This window comes from Delphinus delphis, chromosome 1, assembly GCF_949987515.2.
Source record: "Delphinus delphis chromosome 1, mDelDel1.2, whole genome shotgun sequence".
In the NCBI taxonomy this organism is placed as follows: Eukaryota; Metazoa; Chordata; class Mammalia; order Artiodactyla; family Delphinidae; genus Delphinus; species Delphinus delphis.
Window position 1 is genome coordinate 107,379,310 of NC_082683.1, and position 22,661 is coordinate 107,401,970.

The 22,661-nt window shown below is 39.5% G+C and overlaps 1 protein-coding gene across 2 annotated transcripts in view; it reads right to left on the reverse strand.

The window, feature by feature from the left end:
• OTUD7B (OTU deubiquitinase 7B) overlaps nt 1-22,661 on the reverse strand; it is a 56,190-nt gene that overhangs the window by 30,816 nt on the left and 2,713 nt on the right. The window contains exon 2 of one of the 2 annotated variants that reach the window (XM_060029030.1): nt 9,469-9,682. The exons of the other annotated variant lie outside the window; for it this stretch is intronic. The gene's annotated coding sequence lies outside the window, so the exon portion shown is untranslated. The remainder of the gene's footprint in view (nt 1-9,468; nt 9,683-22,661) is intronic. 2 annotated transcript variants of the gene reach the window in all.

A 22,661-nucleotide genomic window follows, 5' to 3' on the forward strand; every position in this document is an offset into this window, starting at 1 on the left:
CACAAAATTTCACAATTATAATAGGGAAAAATATTGGGGGGAGGGGTGTTATAGCCTATAGGGAGTCAGGAAAAGCTTTCCCAAGAAAGTGACATTACACCTAAGGACTGATGAACGAGTAGGCACTGGAGACAAACTAAGAAAGAAAGAATGCTCTTAGCAGAGGAAACACATATCAATGTTCTGTGGCAAGGAGGAACACAGAAGTGAAAATGGTGCAAAATGAGGATGAAGAAAGGGCCTAGGGCTTCCCTGGTGGCGCAGTGGTTGAGAGTCCGCCTGCCGATGCACGGGACGCAGGTTCGTGCCCCGGTCCGGGAAGATCCCACATGCCACGGAGCGGCTGGGTCCGTGAGCCATGGCCGCTGAGCCTGCACGTCCGGAGCCTGTGCTCCACAGTGGGAGAGGCCACAACAGTGAGAGGCCCGCGTACCGGAAAAAAAAAAAAAAAAAAAAAAGGGCCTAGTGGACCCTAATGAAGATTGAGATTTTATCCTAAAAGTAATGAGAAGGCTTTGAAGGGTTGTAGGCAGGGATAGGACATGATCAGATTTAAATCATTAAAAGATCATCCTGGTGGCAGTGGGAATAGTTTGTAGGGAACACAGGTGGATTTAGGGAGACTTGTTTAGAAAACTGCTGGAAAAGAGATGATGGTGAGCTAGACTAGGATGAGAGCGGAGAAGACTGAGAAAAACAGATAGATTCCACTTTGTTCCTTCTTACCTACCTGAACATAAACACAATGAGTGATGACTTTATTTTCCTGTAAAAACCTATCCTTATCCTTCCATTTCATTGGCCCAACCTGGATGGACCCTACATTCAACTTCTCTGCTACTAAATAGGGCTACTGCACAAGACAAGATCACATAATACTACAGAGTAAAGTGACTACAGATATATGGCGTTCCATCTCATTCCTTTCAGTGAAACACTGCAGTCTTTTGCTTGACTTTGGTACCTAACCAGTCTTCTCAGCTACTACCCCACACCTTTGCCATTCTCCCTGAGCCTCCCACCAAAACCTTATTACCTCCCTTACTCCTGGTAGATGACCTTCCCTCTGACTTCACAGAAAAAATAATGAAGCAAAAGGAGTTCCTTCAGGCTTCCTCCTCTGCCCTACCTGCTGGCTGCTATTCTCTTCTTCCCTGCAAAACTCCTTAAATTAGACTACAGTCACTGATGCTACTTTCTCATCTTATGGTCAGTCCTCGACCTATTAAAATGGGCTTCTATAGAAAGACAACGGCACCACTGTCTTATAGATAAGATCATCACCATCCTCCTTACTGCTTATCCAAAGTATCTCTTTGTAGGGACTTCCCTGGTGGTGCAGTGGTGCTCAAGCCCTGGTCCAGGAAGATCCCACATGCCGTGGAGCAACTAAGCCCATGTGCCACAACTACTGAGCCTGCACTCTAAAGCCCATGAGCCACAAATACTGAGCCCACACTCTAGAGCCCACAAGCCACAACTACTGAGTCCGCGTGCTGCAACTACTGAAGCCCGTGCGCCTAGAGCCCATGCTCCACAACAAGAGAAGCCACCATAATGAGAAGCCCACACACCGCAACGAAGAGTAGCCCCCACTCAACGCAACTAGAGAAAGGCCGTGCGCAGCAAGGAAGACTCAACGCAGCCAAAAATTCATTCATTCATTCATTCATTTAAAAAAATGCATTCACAGTCCCCAACTCTTTCAACTCACCCAGGAATCCCACAGGCACTTCAAGCTCAGCACATTAAAAAAATGAGCCCATTCTCTATCTCTGTCCCCCACCCTTTCAAGCTATTCTTCTTCTGGTATTGCCTATTCTAGCAAGTGGTACCACCATCCCTCCTATCACTCAGGTCACAAGCCTGGGAACCACCCTGGATTTCTCTTGTGCCTTATCCTCGCTCACAAATAGTCCTTTACTATGGTTTACTAATTTTAACCTTAAAAAATTCTCAAATCCATCCAACACCTTCAGATGTTCATAACCTGGACCCCAGTAAGTAGCTTCCTAATTTCTCCCTCTTCCTCTCTCCAGCCACTTTTCACAATGGTTGCTTGTAGAGGCTGATCAATCTAAAATACAAATATGATAGTATTATATCCCACTGCTCTGAATTCTTTATTGGATCCTCAGTGACTAAAGCTTAATATCCAAATTCCTATACATGACAAACGAGGCCCTTCATGATCTAGCTCTACCTAACCCTCCAGCCTTATCTACCTCCCATCATTCCCCTCCTTGTACTGGTAGTTCCCCAAGCATATACTACGTGATTCACATTTCAGTTCCTTTGTGAATGTTGTTCCCTCTGCCTGGAACAACTCCTGGCCTAGCAGGTGAATTCTTATCTCTTCTTTAAGGCTAACTTAAGTACTACCTCATCTGCAACACCTTCCCTGGCTTCTCAAGTTAAAGTGCCTGCTTCCTCCTTGGTGTTACATCTTGTACTCTACCTCTATCATATTCTTTATCACACTGCACAGTATTTGTGTTTATTTACATGTCTCTCTCCCCACTAAACCATGAGCAATTTGAGGGCAGGAATCTTGTCTTGTTCATCCTGTATTCCTAGCATCCAAGCACCTGGGAGGTACTCAGTTTTTGTTCAGATGAACTGAATTCTACTTGTACAGTATCCCACTACACACACACACACAAAACAGTATTGTCGATAATCAGATAATCGGTGTTGTAAACAGGCAAGTCATCTCAAAGTGTTTACAGTGTTGTAAACGCTGCTCATCTCAAATACATTTGCTTAAGATTGTAATATGATCTTATTTGCAACAGATTTCTCTCCCTAAACATTTAGCTCAGACTAATATTAAAACCAGTCTGCATGATCTGAGTGCCCAACTACTTAGTAACAGAGAAAAGTGACTTAAAATTAAATACCGACTGTAGATAATACAGCTATGTTAAAATGCGTGAGAAACTACTGACCCTACATTCTCCCATCTACAACATTCCCCAAAGTGTCCACATTCTCACACTATACCCACTCTCCTGGTCCCAGTGATGCATTACAGCTGTGTCTGAGTACTCTCCAACTCCTCCCCAAACTCACTGGAAAACCACAACATTCAAGACTGTCAAGAATTTTCAAAGGTCAGCAACTCCTCCACGTCTATGATGTCAGTCCCAAGGAATCCAGACAGGGAGAAAGAGGAGGGACAGAAACCCTTAGACTTTCACACAATTCTTGACTAGGTGGGCGGGAGAGATGAAAGACTGTCTTGGCAGATTGTTTTTAGTTAATATACATCCTTCCAAGTGAAAGAAACAGAATATAACCTTCTTAGAAAAAAAAGAATTGACCGAGTTCCATACTAAAGAGACCTATATATCACTAAATGTTATAACCCAGAGATAATAAGATGGGTCTAAATGGAAGAAAAGAAGGAAAAGAAGTAATATGTGTTACAGTTTTAGACACTGTTTTCATTTAAACTTCCAAACAACTCTTAGAGGTTTGTCTGTATTGTTAACTCCATATTATAGATGGAGATGTTAAAGCTCACAAAGGTTAGACAATCTACCCAAGGTTATACAGTTTTAAAAAGTGGTAGAACCAGAATCTTTATGAGTCCAGCCAATCTGACTCCCAAGACCAGACACTTGCACTAAATCACACTTAGTCCAGGGAGGAGGACTGAGGAAACACAGGCAGTCCACCATGTGAAAGTCCACCCTCACTGCTTCAACTCCTTTCAACTCCACCTGGAGAGAGAGAATAGGCTCTGGATTCAGACAGATCTAGGTTCAAATCCCTGATGTACTACTAACGGTGGTGCAATCATGGGTAAGTAATATGACTGTTTTGTGCCTCTGTTCCTTCATGTTAAATTGGGGGAAATACCTACACTTCAGACCTCTTGTTAGGATTAAATAACTTAAGATATGAAAAGCCTTTAGGGCAGTGCCTAGCACACAGTAAGTCCTCAAAAAATGTCATTTGCTTTCTTGCCTAATTCCCTCCCACGCGCTCTGCCTCACTCCACTGTGTGCCCAACACAGCCTCTGTATCTCTCCTTCAGAAGCTCCCCCTACTTCTCCAAACAAACCCTCCAGTCCTACAACTGTTTCCAAGGCACAGTCTTAACACATACACATTGTACATGCTCTATCACTCCCATTCCAGTGTCTTTCAACTCCTCAAGTCCTCAAGAAAACGTCGTAAAGGGAACTCCCTTAGTTGCATCTTCTACCGGATGGTCCCTCAAAAAAAAGAGCCAAAGAAAAATGTCTGTCCTCTCCTAGAGGTACAGACATAGCTAAATAGCTCCTTCATCCCCAAATCTCCAGGAACAGCAATTTCACACATACTGACCGAAATTCTAATGCCTTAATCTACCAGCCCTATCTCCCCACCTTACTACTCTCCTCATTCCAGATTCAAAGACTCTATAATATTCACCTAATCTCATGCACAATGTCTATTTTTGGATTATTGGAAGGAATAATCCTATTCACCCTGCACAATTCTGAGATGTTTTCTACCTCCACTACAGTGTATACTTGGGGAATGTCTATTTTCTCCCCCAAAAACAAACTCAAGAGAAAAAAACTTAACCCGATCATATAATTTACCACTCCCAAAACAATGTTATTGTGTATACACACCAGTAAGGACTCAAGAATTGGCCCCTGGACTTTATCACTACAACTGGTATGTGTATGAGTCAGAACAAGATTTAACTATTTCTTTTCAAAAGTTTCTAGTTTTTATCGGGCTACAAACAGCAAAATAAATTTCTAAGAGACAAATCCCATAAATAGCCAAATGTTAATATACAAATGAGACAGAAGTTCACAGAGAACTCCTTATGAACTGGTATTTGTCTTTTCAGTGCTACTGATAAAAGGCTCCCTGGATTACAGTTATTTGGGAAATTTAATAATTTGGAAGGCTTGTACAATGGAAGTGACCTTTGGAAAAATAAGGGCAGAGACAGTCACAGAGAAAGTCTATTATTATAATATTGGCACAAGAGTAACTTGAATAGAAACAGAAACCATGTTAATGTTTATTTTTTTTTAGATCCAGACCAGTATGTCTATTTGCCACACACAATGAATTTTTTCTTTTTCCTTTCAGCTAAGGTCAAGGATAGCCCAAGGTTTGATTCTCAGTAAGTTCAACTTTTAAAAGAATAGCCTGTAGGGCTTCCCTGGTGGCGCAGTGGTTGAGAGTCCGCCTGCTGATGCAGGGGACACGGGTTCCTGCCCCGGTCCAGGAAGATCCCACATGCCGCGGAGCAGCTGGGCCCATGAGCCATGGCCGCTGAACCTGCGCGTCCGGAGCCTGTGCTCCGCAACCAGAGAGGCCACAGCAGTGAGAGGCCCGCGTACCACAAAAAAAAAAAAAAAAAAGAATAGCCTGTAAAAACAGAAGTTCTACTGAGCCCTTAAAAATAGGACTTACCTGGTGGCACAGTGGTTAAGAATCCTCCTGCCAGTGCAGGGGACATGGGTTCAAGCCTGGTCCAGGAAGATCCCACATGCTGCAGAGCAACTAAGCTGGTGTGCCATAACTACTGAGCCTGTGCTCTAGAGCCCACAAGCCACAACTACTGAGCCCACATGCCACAACTACTGAAGCCTGTGCACCTAGAGCCCGTGCTCCTCAACAAGAGAAGCCACCACAAAGTAAAGCCCGTGCACCACAACAAAGAGTAGCCCCTGCTTGCCACAACTAGAGAAAGCCCGCACAGCAATGAAGACCCAATGCAGCCAAAAATAAAAAATATATAAATACATAAATTTATTTAAAAAATATTCTCATTACTGAACTTTTTTTTTTTTTTTTGCAGTATGCGGGCCTCTCACTGTTGTGGCCTCTCCCCTTACGGAGCACAGGCTCCGGACACGCAGGCTCAGTGCCATGCTCATGGGCCTAGCCGCTCCGCGGCATGTGGGAACTTCCCGGACCGGGGCACGAACCCGTGTCCCCTGCATCAGCAGGCGGACTCTCAACCACTGCGCCACCAGGGAAGCCCTGAACTTTCGACATGAGAGAAAAATAAATACTACAAATCAACAGAGGCTAGTCTAATAGCAAAACACACTATTTCTCTAGAATCAACCCTCAAATATTCAGTAGCTGACAACCTTCTCTCCCCTTCTTGATTCCTAACTACTGGTCATTTCACTGTCAATTACAGAACTTCCATTCAAGGGAAGAAATAGCAGAAGGGAAAAAAATTCCAATTACTATCCTATCTGAGATTAGTTATCCACAGGAAATTAATTCACTTTGTAAATTCCTTCTGATAAATTAACTTCCTTCAGCATACAACTACTAATTTTTATAAAAGCCTCAATTAGAAAATGAAATCTGCGTTTTATAAAATGATATAATTCAGTTCAAAGAAAGACACTTTTTATTACTATTTTTTTTTTTTAATTCTCCACCTGCAAGTTCCACTGTTCCATCTTTCCTGGCTATATCTAATCCTCATTTGAACTCCTACAGGTACAATATGTGAAAAATTCAGTGGCACTTGCTGTTATCATATATTGCCTTATCATATTAGTTGGCCTTCCGGAAATTTACCTCGCCAATTTGACTAACAGTCATTCATTCAAAATTTACCAAGCCGGGTCCACCACAGCCTGGGGATACAAATGAAGAAGAGAAGCCAGAGTCCTACCTTCAAGGCACTCCAGTCTGGTGTGAGAAATCTAAACATGCTTTTAGTGCCCAGTGGGGTAGGAAGAGGTATTAGGAGCAACTAGTTTACCTTGATGGGTTAGGGAAGTTTCTCAAACTTAGTCTTTAGGATGTGTAAGGCTGGAGGACAAGATACATTCTAGGTAGAATTAAGATCCTTGAGCTTGGCACCTCTCTTTTATACTTTTAAAAATTCTAAACAGGCCTAACAAACTGCTTGGCACATAGTAGATGCCCAACAAATATTTGTGGTTCTAAATTATTCATGGTAGTCCATGTGTGTGGTAAACTAAGAGCTCATCTATACCTAAAATAGGCTGGTGAATATTTACGGGTTTCAAATGTCACCATTCACCCCATAGACATGTAAAATAAAGGTCTATATGAACAAATACATTTGTACAGCTGTCTGTTCACTAAGAATAGCGTCTCTTTCGCTGTAATTTTTTGTTTTTAAAGCACTTTCACAAATATGGCCTCATTTAATAACAATTTTAAAAATTATATACCCTTTGAGATTTTTAATCCCCTCTTTTCTGATGGAAAACACATACACAGAGAGAAGCTTACAAAGCTTGAGTGATACCCAGATAGCAAGGAGCTTGGACCTACATATTCTGAATTTGAATACAGGGTTCATATCAGTTCTCCAGGGATTTATAGCAAAATGAAATCAGTCTAGCCATGCAAAGTCCACAAGCTGAAGAACTCTTTAATACTTTGCTTTTATAACTACTATCCACATTCACCCACACTGTCTTCTAGCCACCACCACCCTCCCCATCCCCCAGCAATCCTGCCAACACACACCTATTTCTATTTCCAGGTTAGAGTTAAGAAGCAGAAACTCCAACCCAGGGTATCCTGAGCATTATTTGGGTCTCATTCATTTGTATAGGTTGTACCTTTTGTGATAATAATTTCTCTTTTAAAAGCAAGCAAGCCTCTGGTGGCACAGTGGTTAAGAATCCATCTGCCAATGAAGGGGACACGGGTTCGATCCCTGATCCAGGAAGAACCTACATGCCACAGGGCAACTAAGCCCATGCGCCACAACTACTGAAGCCCACGTGACTAGAGCCCATGCTCCACAACAAGAGAAGCCACAGCAGCGATAAGTCCGCGCAAGGCAACGAAGAGTAGCCCCCGCTCGGCACAACTAGAGAAAGCCTGCGCACAGCAACAAAGACCCAATGCAGCCAAAAATAAATAAATAAACAAACAAACAAATTTATTTTTTAAAAAAAGCAAGCAAGCCTCATATTTATGCACATAAAATTAGTTACAAGCATATAATACAATCTGACAAGTCTAGTCTACCTAGTTATACACTTCTAATATATTTACATAATTAACATTTCACATTCAGGTCTTATTTGGAACAAGGCTGGTGGTAAGGTACAGAAAGTCAGTCTATTTTCCTTGTTTGGCACTCTAGAATTATGGACTTTAGAACTAGGATATCAGAGATCATTTCATTCCATACCCTCAAGTTACAGATAAGAACACTGAGAACCAGGTGAGTGAGATTAAGTGACTTGCCCAAAGCCGCACAGCTAACTAGCGAGAAAACTGTGTATAGAACATAAATCTGTTAACTCCCATTCCAGAAATCTTCACTTGACTTCATATATATTGATAACTTTCAATTCTCCATGTAATCTGCACTGTGGATTGATATATGAAAATGTCTTTTCCTCCTGCCACCCAGATAAATCTCTTACTTCTACAGATGTATATCAAAGAAAAAAATGTGTACCTGGGAAATTTAATCACTTAAGCAAACCATATTGGAGAAGGGAAATCATCTATAAAGAAAATCATGAAAACATGCTCAAATCATCATTTTTGTTCTGATCGTCACCACTAAAAATATAAATTGGATTTGAAAATACTGTATTCTTTTAGCCTTATATCCCTAAGGTCTGAAGTTCTGTAAAATTTAAGTTTTATAAAATTATGTATGACATAGGGAGAGATTTTTTCTTTTCTACTGATAGTTTGAAGCTATAATACACTTCTCATACGTTAAGAAATCACAGCAATAACTAAATTTTGAACAGAATAAAACATAAAAACCAAGAGATAAAGCACCAACCTTTAACACATTACTTCTCCTTGTCCAAAAATGTAAAATGCCTTGAAGCATCAAAGCAATCACTTTCCTCGCATTCACATTTATTCATGTTTATTTGCAGAAAAGCTACATTTCTTCTTCCTCTTAGGAAGGGCCACCATCGGCACAGCAGCACCGAGGTCACACAACTCTCCCCTTATGAAAACTTTAACCTCCTGACTCAATCATTCAATAAGCACTTATTAAGGACCCCCTCAGTGCCAGGCAGTCTGCTAAGCGGAGGGGACACATCATGCATCAACTAATAAGGCATTATCCCTGCTTTCTAGAAGTTCATCTAATGGGCTGGTTCCAGAGAAAACCGTAAGATCAGTATCAGCTAACTTCCTTTATTCAACAAAGATTTACTGAGTGCCAGGCCTAGAGACAGAAAAGGATGGCAAGGAAATTTTTTAAAGTAAGAGGTTTTTTCAAAATTTGCTGAACAAGTTGCTCTTTTGGATTATAAAAATCACATGTTCTTCTCTAAGAACACCAATCATCAGAAGTTGACTGTAAAGGCTTTTAATGATAACATCTAACCAAATATTTTGGTCAAAGGCACTGTTTCCTCAATCTTCCTACACTGGGAGGCCAGGCAGATACTATCCTGGACCAACATAATTTTGTTATTTATTATAAGATCCATAATATAGGAATGTGGTTGATCTTACCAATAAACTGGGATGAGTTGTTTCCTATGTAGACAGATGCTTCCAGTAAAATGTACTATAAGCCTCTAAGGTCAAACAGATGATAAATCCTGTTAAATTTTCTTGCCACCACAGAGCACCAGGTATAGTGTAGGTAACCCTTCATGAAGACATAGCACCAGGCCAAGTTTTCAGGGTGTCAGGTATCTGCTTTTCCTTCTCCCTTCCAGAAAAACTACAAAAGGTATCAATTAGTACACAAGTCATCTGGCAAATATCCCATTGTCCTCTGAGTTCTTCTCCTTGAAATTAATCCAGGAAACCAACCCCTGTAAAAATGAATCCCATTCCATTAATATTTTTAATGTTATTATTAGTAATGATGGTGGTGGTGATAGCAACCACTAGCTCTGTGGTTCACAAAACACTTTCAAATATATTATCTTATTTACTAAAAAAAATGGAGAGGGGATAAAAGGAAATATCATAGGCAACTGTCTCAAATATCAAAAATCAAACCCAGTTTAACTGAATTGAAAAGCAAGCATTTTTAATTCTACCAACGGGTCAAGAAGTTATTTCTATCAAAAAAGCAAAGGGTTGACTCTAGCAAAGCAAAATCACAAATACCCCCTTATATGCCAGGCCTAACTGATTCAATTTATAAATGTTAAGTCTCAGCAAGAATCTGATATTATAAATCTTTGTTACCCCAACCCCTTTCCCAAATGCTTTACCCACAGGTAAAGGCTCAACAAATACTCTTCTAAAGAAGGAACAGTTAATGATGAGGAAGCTGCCCTAGGAAGACAAAGTGATAATACTCAGCATTCAAGTATCTTTTTAAGATTTAACTAACGTTTACTGTGCACCAAATCAAGTATCAAGCACTAGGCTAGACACACCCACATAAATCATCTCATTAACCTCATGAGCCATGCCCAGATATTCCTGGAATCCAAATACTAAATTGACTGGATCCCCAATACTAAATAGTTTTGACACTTACAACCTTGATCCCACCTTATTAATCCCTAGAATTCAACTACTGGAATTTAGCTCATCACTCTCACAGACTTAAGCATCTTTTAATGCTTTCTGCTAGGTAATGCTCATGAAAAAACTCCCTGTGCCTGTTTTTAAGCTCCTAACTCCAGAATACCACTCATTCCAGATATGGCACATGGTGATAATGGCCATAATCTAACAAGTATTCTCTTGGATCACACTTGCTAAAGAATAAACCTAAAATGCTAACAAAACTGGATTTCAGCTGGGCAGAAGACATTGAATATTAACAGTCTTCTCAACCTCGAGACTATTTTCTAGTCCTCTGAATACAGAAAGTCTTCTCTATTTGAATGAACTGTGGAAAGCAAGTGTGACCCAAGAGTCACATACTCATCAGAAAGAACCAAGGGAAAAAGAAAAACATATTCCAACTGGCATGACTACATCACGAGGTTAACAACACATTACTCATCATTGTGCTACAAGAAAGAACTTGCAAGCGGGCAAGGAAGTCAAGGAAACAAATAAAACTCTCCCAGTGCTCAAAGCACAAACACATCCAAATGCCAAAGCAGGTCTCACTGTCCAGTTCATGCCCAGGTATGAGTGGGTTCAGAGAGAGTGGGTAGAGGGGAGGGGAAGAGAGGAAAAGCATTACTGTGCAGGTGTGCTTGCCAGCACCAAGGCAGATTTATTTCTCAGATTCATCAAGAGCCTTTTTAAAAAGAAATACTGGGGGAACCCACCTATTTTTATAGCTTGATTTGTGCAATTACAGAGAACATGTAGTACATGTAAACAGTAGCATATTGTATTGATAATAATTGTTGCAGACATTCCCTTTGGAATCCATCAGTTCTATACCTAAATCCTACCTCTGCCACTTTCTTGCTATGCGACTTTGGGCAAGTTATTTAACTTCTCTGTGCCTTAGCAGGAACCTCATCTGATATTCACTGTGATATCCCTCAGCACCTTAAACAGCGCCTAAATATTCTGGTGAATTAATATTTTATTAACATAGTAATAAATACTTTGGATGAATTACCTGCAAGCAGGTATAAGAATATCTACCTAACTTACGGAATTGTTATCAGTATTAAATGAGATGATTATATAAAACACTTGGTATAGCTGAGGGTAGGGTCTTCACTATTAAATAGCAAAGTTTTCTTCCCTTTATTCCCCAGGCAGGTCACAAGTTATAAAAGAAGAGTCATGGCAAGGATTAAAATGGGATAAGAATTGTAGAAGCCAAACATTGGAATATGTTGACTACAAGGGAGCTAACATAAAATCCAGGAATATTTAATCTTGGCTGATGAAATTACATAACAGTGCCAGACCCTTATAGTAGATACATAGTGTTAGCTGATCCAGAAAATGCTATTTTGCATCTGCAGGTATCTGTTACCAGATAGATAAAAGCCTGGTAGAAAGGAAAAGAAAAGGAAAGGAAAGGAAAGGAAAAAAAAGGGAGTAAGAAGGAGCCACGGGCTTCCCTGGTGGCGCAGTGATTGAGAGTCCGCCTGCCGATGCAGGAGACACAGGTTCATGCCCCAGTCCGGGAAGATCCCACATGCTGCGGAGCGGCTGGGCCCGTGAGCCATGGCCACTGAGCCTGTCCGTCCGGAGCCTGTGCTCCACAACAGGACAGGCCACAACAGTGAGAGGCCTGCGTACTGCAAAAAAAAAAAAAGAGTCACATCTTAAATATACCTGACTACATATTTAAAAACAAAACATAAAGGATTCTTCAGAAAGCCATTCAATTCTCTAAAAACACACCATTAGCAAAAATACCCTATTGATTCACAGTATTTACTGCCCTTTTTAGGTAATAAGATCTGTGTAAGGAAACTGTTCATAACTGCTGACAGGGTAAATAAGCTTGAAAGATTTGGGTCCAAAACTCTCCTCCTCCAAAAAGACTAATGTGGCCTTTGAGGCTACTTCACCTATAGTTTGTAACCAAAGCAACCTAACTACATGCAGGGAGAAGGACTATTTTATCTTGAAAATTGGGGGTCAGAGAATATATGCAATTAAATCCAAAATCTGAAAGAATCTTTTTCCTTGACTGTGAAGAAGTGAAACTCAGAAGAAGATGGCTCTAAGAAACCTAGATCACTGTTACATTACGAGCCTGACAGAAGTATACACATTTAGCGTCTAAATATAAGGAAAATCTATGCAGAACTGAAACAGCTTGTGGTTAAACCTCATCATAATGTGGTCTTCAACTTCCCATTTCACTTCCAGGCATTTGCTCTGTGTTTTTAACCACCTGACCCACCTCCTCGTAAGCCGTATGATATAATAGAAAGAGCACTGAACAACAGTCAAAAGAATGGGCTCTACACCAAGTTCCACTACTTATGAGGCATGCACACCAGCCACTTAAACTCTTTGTATTCAGTATTATCTGAGTGTTGGGCTAGACTCAGTGCTTGCTTCCACCAGGGTATCCCTTTGGAGAGTAGATCAGAAACCAACCAAATCCAGGTCCCCTACTGCTATAACCCAGAATAAAAACATGAGCATTGTTCTTATCTATCCTTTTTCATAAAAGCAGTTACCAAATTCTATTTAGTTTTCTTCAAATCACATGAGTCTCTCCCCTTTCTCCATTCCCATCACCCCTGTAGAGACTCTTTTGTAACAGTCCTCTAACTGCTCTCTCTTCCTCCATTTCACACCACACGGCTGAATCAATTTTCCTAAAATACTAATTTATATATACAATTCCCTGCTCAGGAATTTTTCACTGTAAGGATAAACCAAACTCCTCGGCCTCAGATTTAAGGCCCTCTCCAATTTACCTAACTCTCCAACTTTATTAATCTCATTGCTCTCCTAGGTGAAACACTATGTCTACTTGTTCTGCCTCCCAAGCAAGATGGGCTCAGCTCAAAGTTCTCATACTTTGAATGTTTCCCCTCTATAATTACCCAGTCTTCTCTCTTCTCTAAGGCCTAGATTATCCTAAGGGTAAAAATTTTCCCTACCCACTCCCTCTAAACTTCTGTATAACTCTATATAACTGTATCCCTCACTTGACACGTAATGCCCATGACTTTGTATTACTATTTATCTTTTTATGCAAACATTCAGTCTTCATAACTTACTAAGTTCTTGATAACTTTAACTCTTTCTATACCTGAGGCCTAACTTTTCAGAGGGCAGATATCTAACAAAATGTTTGTTGTTGAGGGTAACTACCTTGAACAAGTCATTGAAATATTCTGGGCCTCATGTTCCTCACCCAGACAATGATGACAACATGTAAATTTCCTTTCCATTCTAAAATGCTACGTGAGATTATACATAATACTACATAGCCTGTATTTCTTTTTTTCTAAATATGTGTGTGTAAATATATAACACTATGTCCTATTTTAACCCAGAATATATATTCCCAAGGGGCCAAGTCTCCTACTACTTGTTTAGTTTATTTATTGGGTAACACTTCCTTGGCATCTCCTCAGAGCATCTTGTCCAAATTCCAGTACACAGCAGGTGTTCAGTAGAAAGGAATTTATAGTCTCAGCCAGACAGCAAACATCAAGGGAAATCTGCGTAGATGATTTTTTTCAATCTTACTTTCCATAATGAACTAGTATATTACCAAAAACTACAAAGATGATGTGAGAGAGAAGGAACTTAATATTAAAATGAGAGGTCACCTTGTGTCAAATAGCTAGGAATTTATTTTAGGCATCCAAAGAAACTAGGATGCAGCCAATCTTAAGTCTAACTCTCAAATTCTATTTGCAGAATTCTGAGGAGTGTGTTAAGTCTCTATCCCTAGACAGTAAACAGGGACCAAGTATTCTTCATATCAGATAATCTTGTCCTTAGTACTGATGGAAAATTTCAGAAAATGAAGAGTCCAAACACTCAGCCAGGTGAGCTCCTAGTTCAAAGAAGATGAAAGCAAACACTCACAAAGGAACTCATTAGAGCCTTAAAGTTTTTAAATGAGAGCATGCTATCCAAAATATTTTTGTTAGTAGCATTATATTTTCCCATTGTCTTGCCTTCATTCCTCACTTGGGACTATCTTCATGTAAATATCAAGACTTACTCATTCTAAAGCCTCAGAGGAATTCTTTTCTTTTCCTTTGAAGTCAGTTATTAATGATTCAAAAGGCACTAGCAGACCAACTCATTTAAAATGACCTAACTTTTCAAAGAATCATTTTAGAACACAAAGCTGATACTTTCAAAGCTGACGTCTATATATGATGTTTTCCAAGTAGGTATGTGGCCTGGATACAACTTTGATATAGTTTAGGTACAAGGTTTATAAAGAATTCTAAGCGGTTTTGAACGATGAGAGGAAACAGAACCTCTTTAAATTTTTATACATATCCCTTTTTCCCATTTCTGCTCCTCTGCTAACTCTCGCTCTCTACTCTGTTTCTTTGCTCTTTCTCCTGATTTCCGCATTCCTCCTCGCTCTTACCCTAAGAACTGTTTGGGGAACCATGGGTAAGAATCTGGTGCCAGGAGCCAGGGTTCTTACCCTCTTCCCTGTTAAGTCTCCAAATATCAATAAAATCAAGGGTCACAAGCAATTTTCTCTTCCCACCACCAGATCTCTCTTATCAAGACTAGAGAAGAGACATGGGGGTGGCAGGAAAGGATAGTGGGGTGGTCATCTACTCAAAGGAACTGCAAGCTCATTAAAGCCAATTCAATCAATTATATGTAGCTACTGACAGCGTAAGTTTTCATCTCAGCCTTATCTTCCAGGTACTCTGGCCTATAACCTTCACACATTCCCCTACAACCTTCCCAAATATACTAAATGTGTGCTGAGAAATAAGAACATTTTATCAAAAATTTGAGCTAAAGATAACTACAAAAGATAATCGGTTGTAAATTAAAGTTCAGAAGTGCATTTTAGAATTATAAATAGATTTGGAATTAGCCCTCAGAAAGGTCCATAATAATGTTCTTCAGAACCCCCATAGGAAATCAAGACGTGACATGTTAAGTTTAACTACAGTTTAAGTTTAAGCAATAACCATTAAATATAAGCTTAAGCAATAACCATTTAACATAATAACCATTAAACATAATAACCATTTAACATAACAACATAAACATAAGTTTAAGCAATAACCATTGGTGATATTTTACTTACTTTACCTCTAAAATTGCAATTTCATTATAGTTCAACTTAACATTTAATTTCTTCCTGGTGGGGGGAGGGAAGGGCTTCCGTGAGGCCTAACAATGTTATACTGGTACTACACATTCCACAATTAAAAGCTTAAAAATATTTTGCTGAGATACAATCTGGTCGCATCAATAAAAAAGGTGCTGTTAAAAGTATAAGTACATATATATGTACAAATGTGTACATTATTTAGGCTTTCTTTTTTAGAGGCCTAAGAATTCCTGTTTCTCAGCAGTATTCATTAAGTGAACAGATAGGCTGCTTTTTCCCAATGCCAATATAAATCTCCAGTGAAGGTGTCAAGACCTTGATGACAATAGCAGAATTTGATAGCTAGTGAAATGTGTCTGGCCACAGGAGCACATTGCCTCAAATACCATCAGGATCAATTCCCAGGAGTTTCCTCATTGGGATGATATCACCAATCAATTCCTATTTCATTTTTCAGGGAATGTTTGCTCTCATCTCCTACAGGAAGTTAGTCTTGACTGCTCTCAACTTTTATGTGCATTTCTATATAATTTTCAGTGCTGAATGTTTCTTTATAAGCTTTAGTTTTCATTAGGGCCACTATATCACTCATAATTAAACAGTTCACCAACTCAAAGGACTGTCTTTATTTTTTTATTCATTAGTTAACCATTTAGTCACTAATAGCGACTAAATGCCTACTATGTTTATGTTACTGTGGCAAGCCCCTGAGGGATACAAAGATAAAATAAACTACTTATCTGCTTTCAAGGAGCTCACAGTATAGTAGAAGAGCCATGCTAAGGGCACAAATAAACTAAAATACAAGAATATACAACCACCACCAGATCAGTACCAATAAAATGATAGGCGGATTCAGAAGTAGGAAAGATCGCAGCCTGCAGGAGAAAAAAAACAGGAAAGTTTTCATGGAAGACAGGGTTTAAACTGGGACTCTGATGGGTAGGATTATTTCATGAGGCAAGTGGGGAGGACAGTAGAGGAAAAAGGCTTCAAGATTAAGGTGATTAAATGAACTAGATCTACATGTACACAAATGTGAAAAACAATGTTGAGAGAAAAGGTTGCAAAAATATACATGCAGTATGACTCTATTTATGATTTCAAAATAAAACTATATGTTGTTTGTGTCTATATTACACATTTTTTAAAAAAGTATAAAACATGAAACGGAATGATACATAACAATTCAGAACAGGATTCATTTCCCAAGAAAGAAGAAGGGGATAAGGATGCAGAGTAGGACTTTGGCTATATCTAATACCTAACAGAAAGTGAGAGATCTAAAACAAATATGACAAAATGTTAATATCCATTAAATTTGGGTTGTGGGCTCAAAATTGTGTTAGGGTTTATTCCCCTGAACTTTTCTAAATATTTAAAATATCTTAGTATTCAAAATTTTTAAATTAAGAAAGGGCCGGGTAACTGGAAGAATAGGGGAGTCATTAACACAAAAATAATCAGGAGCAGGTTGGTTCCCCTAAACTTTAAGGGAACAGTTGATAAGCTCAGTTTTAGACTGAAGAGCGTCCTTCAGATCCCCCACCTAGTGTGCACAAAAGGCACTTAGAACAGAGTGAGGTGGAGGCTGACATATATGGACAGAAAGGAAGTTTTTATTGCCATCCTAGGTCAGATAACTGAAGGCAGAGAGAACCACCTTCCCACGTAGCTTAAATGCCCTGTAACCAAGTCATCTGCCGCAAAACAAAGCCAAGGAAACTTCCAGTTACACAGGAATTCAGATAAAGACTCACTGTGAGTAGCTATTCCATGCCGCCTCTCTCCCCACCCCTCCCCCAAACACTCATAAACAAAAACAAAATGTACCCTTGCCCACTTGAGAAAGAATTAAGAATTGGCAGCTCTGCTAAAGTGGACAGTATCCAATCCAAGGCCCTTCTCTGGAGATGTTGACAGAGCCCAGAGAAAGGAGTAGAGAAATCATAATTCAGTTAAGTTTCGATGAAGACTTACCAGTGGAAGGCATCCATCCTTCTACATCCCCTCATGTCCCAACTTTCCCCAGGGGAATCTAAGGACCTCTAAGATGTCCTCTATCCTGTTCTGTTTTTCTCCAGCAAAAAAGACTAAAACGCAAAATCCAAACTCTTACTTCACGCTTTAAACCCAAATAATTTATTTACCTTCACAAAAATCCAATGAAATTAAAAACATGGGGAAGAAAGATTTAGAATCCAAGTATAATGACAAATCTTGTTTTTTAGATATACTTTTTTCGGTGCCCAATTTATCATAGCTTATTTCTTTTACCAAAGTTTCATTAGTACAATTTAAAATTAAGTTTAAAAGAAAACTTGAAGGCAACTTAGCAGGAGAGATAAATACATCTACACACACAATAACACAAATACCCTGACATTCTTCTACATTTGAATCACTATCGCTGAAGAATCCTAACATCCTATTCACTCCACTCCAGGGCATCCAACTGCCCCAGGTCAAAGTCCCTATTCTCCATGGTACTCTCAGAACAGATCTTCCTCAGTCAGACCTGGGAAAATACCACTGTTCACTTTGGACTAGTAAAAAGGACAATGGAGTGAAACGACAGAAGTCCTTCTGTCTTCTAGCTCAATGCAGTGTGGCAGAATGGAACAAACACTGCAACGGGACTTGTGAGGGAATGAGAGAGGTGAGCTAACATTTATTAATCACCTACCTCATTACAGCCACTGAAGACTGAATTCCAGACCAAGCTATCACTTCACTACTTCTGTGATCCTAAGTAAATCTCAGGTATTCCGTTTGAAAATCAATGAGGGAGACTAAGAAGCCTAACAGTCCCTCTAGTTCTCTGATTCCATGATTCCACAAACATGATCACTCAACAACAAACGTATTACTGTTAAACATAATAAAGTTATTTTAAAAGTCTTCTGCTTTGTTCCTCTCCAATCCACCCTCTATATACCACTAACAAAATAATCTTTCTAGAACATGAAAATTACTTTATCACCCAATGCTTAAAAACCCTTAAATGGCTTATCATTTAGTGTAGCACAAGATAAAGCTGTCCATGATCGGCCTTACCTACTTCTCCAGCCTCTTCCCCGCCCTCCAACCCTGTCCTCCAGCCATAATAATTACTTAAAAGTTACCTGAAGAAGCCTGACTGTTTCGTTCCTTTAAGCTTTTGTTCATGCTGTTTTCTCAGCCTGGAGTGTACTTCTCTCTCTCATCTGTAGGGTATATCCTTAACTCATCTTTCAAGACTCAGCTCAAATATCATCTCCTCTGGGAGGCACTTTCCAACCTCTGAATGTCCAAGGCAGAACTGACCTTTAGGCCCCCACTCTGCCCCCTACATACCTCTAACACAATACCTATCACACTTCATTCCATCTATATACTGACACATCTCTCTCCTCCCACTAGACCCATAACCCCCTTGGACATTGAGATCTTGTCTGACTCATCTGCTTCCTTAGTGCCTAAGACAGTGTTTACAAGAGACATTCAATGGGTATTTGATGGAGTGGGGAGCAGAGGAACAGAAAACATGAAAGGAGACAGAAAAACTCAATTAAGATGGCCTGAAGAGTGGAGAATAGTAGTATTTATCAGTACCACTATCTTTGGCCTTCTGCTCTTTCCCTAAACTCTAGTCTTCAGAGAGTTTATTCATCTTCTTGGCTACAGCTACCACATCTATGCTGATGAACTGCAAAACAACACTTTCAAGCATTATTAACCCTCACCGCTCCACCAGCTGTAGGCTCTTCTCTAACAACTGGAACACCTTTCATTCGGATGTTTCATTGCCACTTTAAATCCAAAACATCTCAAACTGAACTCATCATATTTCCTTAAGAAATGAGGAAACCTCCCTAACTTCTTTACCCCAGTCAGTATCTCAGAAACCCAGGCTTAAAATGCTATCATTATGTTTGATTGAACACTCTCCATCATCTTCCACATCCAGCCCGCACTGATTTCAATTTTTTCCTTCACAATCTCTTTGTCACTCTTTCCCCTCCTTAACCCACCCTCCACAACTCTAGCTCAGGCCTCATCACCTCACACATCCCAGCTGCTAATCTCCCTTCCCTCCAAGCCAATCTATTTCCCAATATCATCATATTACAATCCTAATAAAAAATTCTCAGTGGTTAGCTATTTTCCATTGTTCAAGATCTAAACTTATAAGCCTGACTTTTAAGACCCTCTATAAACATAGCTCCAGACCATCCTAACCACCTGTGTTTTACTACTATTCACTGCGACTCAGGTCAGTCTCATCACTGTCCCAAGAACATTCCAAGTACATTCCTGTGCCCAGGCTTCTGCTTGATCCCTCTCAGCTCCAAATTTAAATGATTTTTTTGTTATTTGCTTCATTTTCATTTCTTGTACCTAATACAATTTTTTTTAAGATCTGGAGTAAGTCACAATTCCTCTGTGACATCACTCATAACTACCTGAGTACTCTACTCCCAAAACACCTATGGTATGAGGTCTGTATTATGCAAATGATAATACACTTTCACATTTTAAATTTTTCTCTGGCATAAAGAGGCTCAATAGGTATTCATTCCTTCCTATTCCCCTTACTCCCAACTAGGCTGTAAATTCTTCAAGGGCACAAAACTGTCATTTTTCCTAATCCTCCATACCACTTAGTAGAACTAAATTCACAGCAGGATCACTAAAAATAACAGCTTAGTAGTCTCTCCTATCAAAAACTATTTCTTATAGTATAAGGTATAAGAGATAATCCTAAAAAACACAGTTAAAAATAATCCTGAACTAAACTGTATAAATTAAGATGACTGATTTTTCCACCTCTGAATTTTAGCTCAGAGATACTTCAATCTCCTGACTTAAGTGGTAAATAATAATCCTGTGCCCATGACATCACAAGCACATAGTTTGGTAATGATTATGAGAAGGCTGGGGGTAGGCAAGGATGAAGGAAAGCAAGTCAACTGAAAGAACAAGGATGGAAGAACAGCTGTGTGATTTTTTTGGTTACTTCTTAAGTGTGGACTTCTCCTCATTCCTTTTTCTTTTTTTTTTTTTTTCTTAAATTGGCCACATTTTCAAACAAGTTTACTCCAGGAGGAAAAATCTAATAGATTTTCAAAGGAGCTAATATCTGAAGAGCCTCTACAAAGCCCAAGTCCTTCAAAAAAAAGCCAGCTTAATCTTCAACAATGCAGTATCACACAGTAGGACTCTTCCAGATACTGTGTGTAAAGACTTATTCAGGCTGCAACATAGGCATCTTCTACCAATAGCTCTTAGGAATAAGGCAGACAGCCTGAGGCCACATTGGACACACACAGATTTTGAAAAGAAATTGGTCTTCATTAACATACTCAGTATAGCCCAGTCTTAATTACCCTCATATGGACTTTTCATTTTATGGATTTCTGAGGCAAAATCTTTAATCCAAGACTGACGTTTCTTCACCATCAGTATACTTTCCTCACTATCAGGTAATTCAGGCTTAGAAATGCCAATTCATTTCATCAGTATGATCCCCAAAACACTAAAATAAGTCTGGTTTTTAAAATAATGCATTTTCAAACCAAGAACTTTCTTTCTGAAGTTCTGAATTACCTAAACTAGTGCTCCCTACAATAGCAGAGACAACTGAAAGTTCAATGCACTGGAAACATGACACTGCCCTTACCATAAGCTCTTGAAGAGAATCCAGACATAGCCTTGAGACTTCCCCACAGGTTGGTACAACATCAGACAGTCACAAGCAGAGCTCAACATAGTGAGTAAGGTGTGTAAATACAAAAATTTCTACAAGGAATCTTACGTCTCCTGGCTGATCTCTTTAGGCCAGGATGGTCCAGAAGAGAAGTAGGAGAGTCACAATTTACCGGTGCCTGACTCCTTGTCCCTAAGTTCTTGGATCAGAGGGCTCAATACTTCTCATTAAATCCATCCTTTGTTCAAGGACCTACAATGACTCTATTGACCCTTTCATCAACACCCAACAGAGTCTGGCCTCTGAGTCCCCTCCACCCTCTCGCCTGCTCTACCCATGACTTGACCAACCCACATTCTCTCCAGTCATTCTCATTTATTCTCCCCACAAACACAACTTAGTCATTCATACCATCATTGCACACTGTACATTCTATACTTTCTGCCCAGAAGATCTTTTATCTCCTTTTACTCCTAACACAGAATAATTATTTTATTTATTGGAATGCTCACACCTATTATATAGATAAGGATGGAGAAGTAAATTGCCCAAGGTCACATTAGTAAAAAGTAGAACCACAAGTTGAACCAAGATCGTCTAACTCCATAGCCCATGCCTCATTATGACTGTAATCCATAGCCTCCCAAGTCCACTTCAAATTTTACTGACTCAGAAATCTTCCCTAATTTACTTCATTCATACTTTGTTACTTCGAATTTCCTAATCTCTACATACTTCATTTGTAGCACATTAAACTTGGTTTTGTTTATATGTTTTTTCTTAAATGTTAAAGCTTATAATAGTCTGCTTTCTCATTTACATACTGCCTTCCCCAACATCACCCTTGTCCCAAGGGCAAGAACACCTGTTTTTACAACTTTTATATCTCCCCAAAGCCTGTCACTGACACTTGGAAACTGCCTTATCCACAGGAGTGTTCAGTCATTATTCAGCAAGGATTTATTACTTAAAAAAAAAAAATCAACTTCCTTCTTCTATCATATTAAAAAATCAACTAATTTCAGGCATTCATGATAAAACTGTCCTGCATCTGCATTCTAGTTACACAGATTTTAATTGTCTGACTTATCAGGGGCTGTTGAAAAGATTCCAGGCTGCCATTCCACAGCTCCTAAGTTTGCATAGGAAAGATACTGCTGAAGTCACACTTCAAAGCATTGTTTCAGGATTTTTCCCTTGATGGGATGAATGTCTGGCGTAAGGAGAACGTGTGCTCCCTTATAAAGTCCTCTGCCAGCATACTTAGCATGCTTGAGACATTCAGGAGCTCTAAAACTTTAACAAGTGGCACTTAGTGCCCCCGTAACAGTCTGA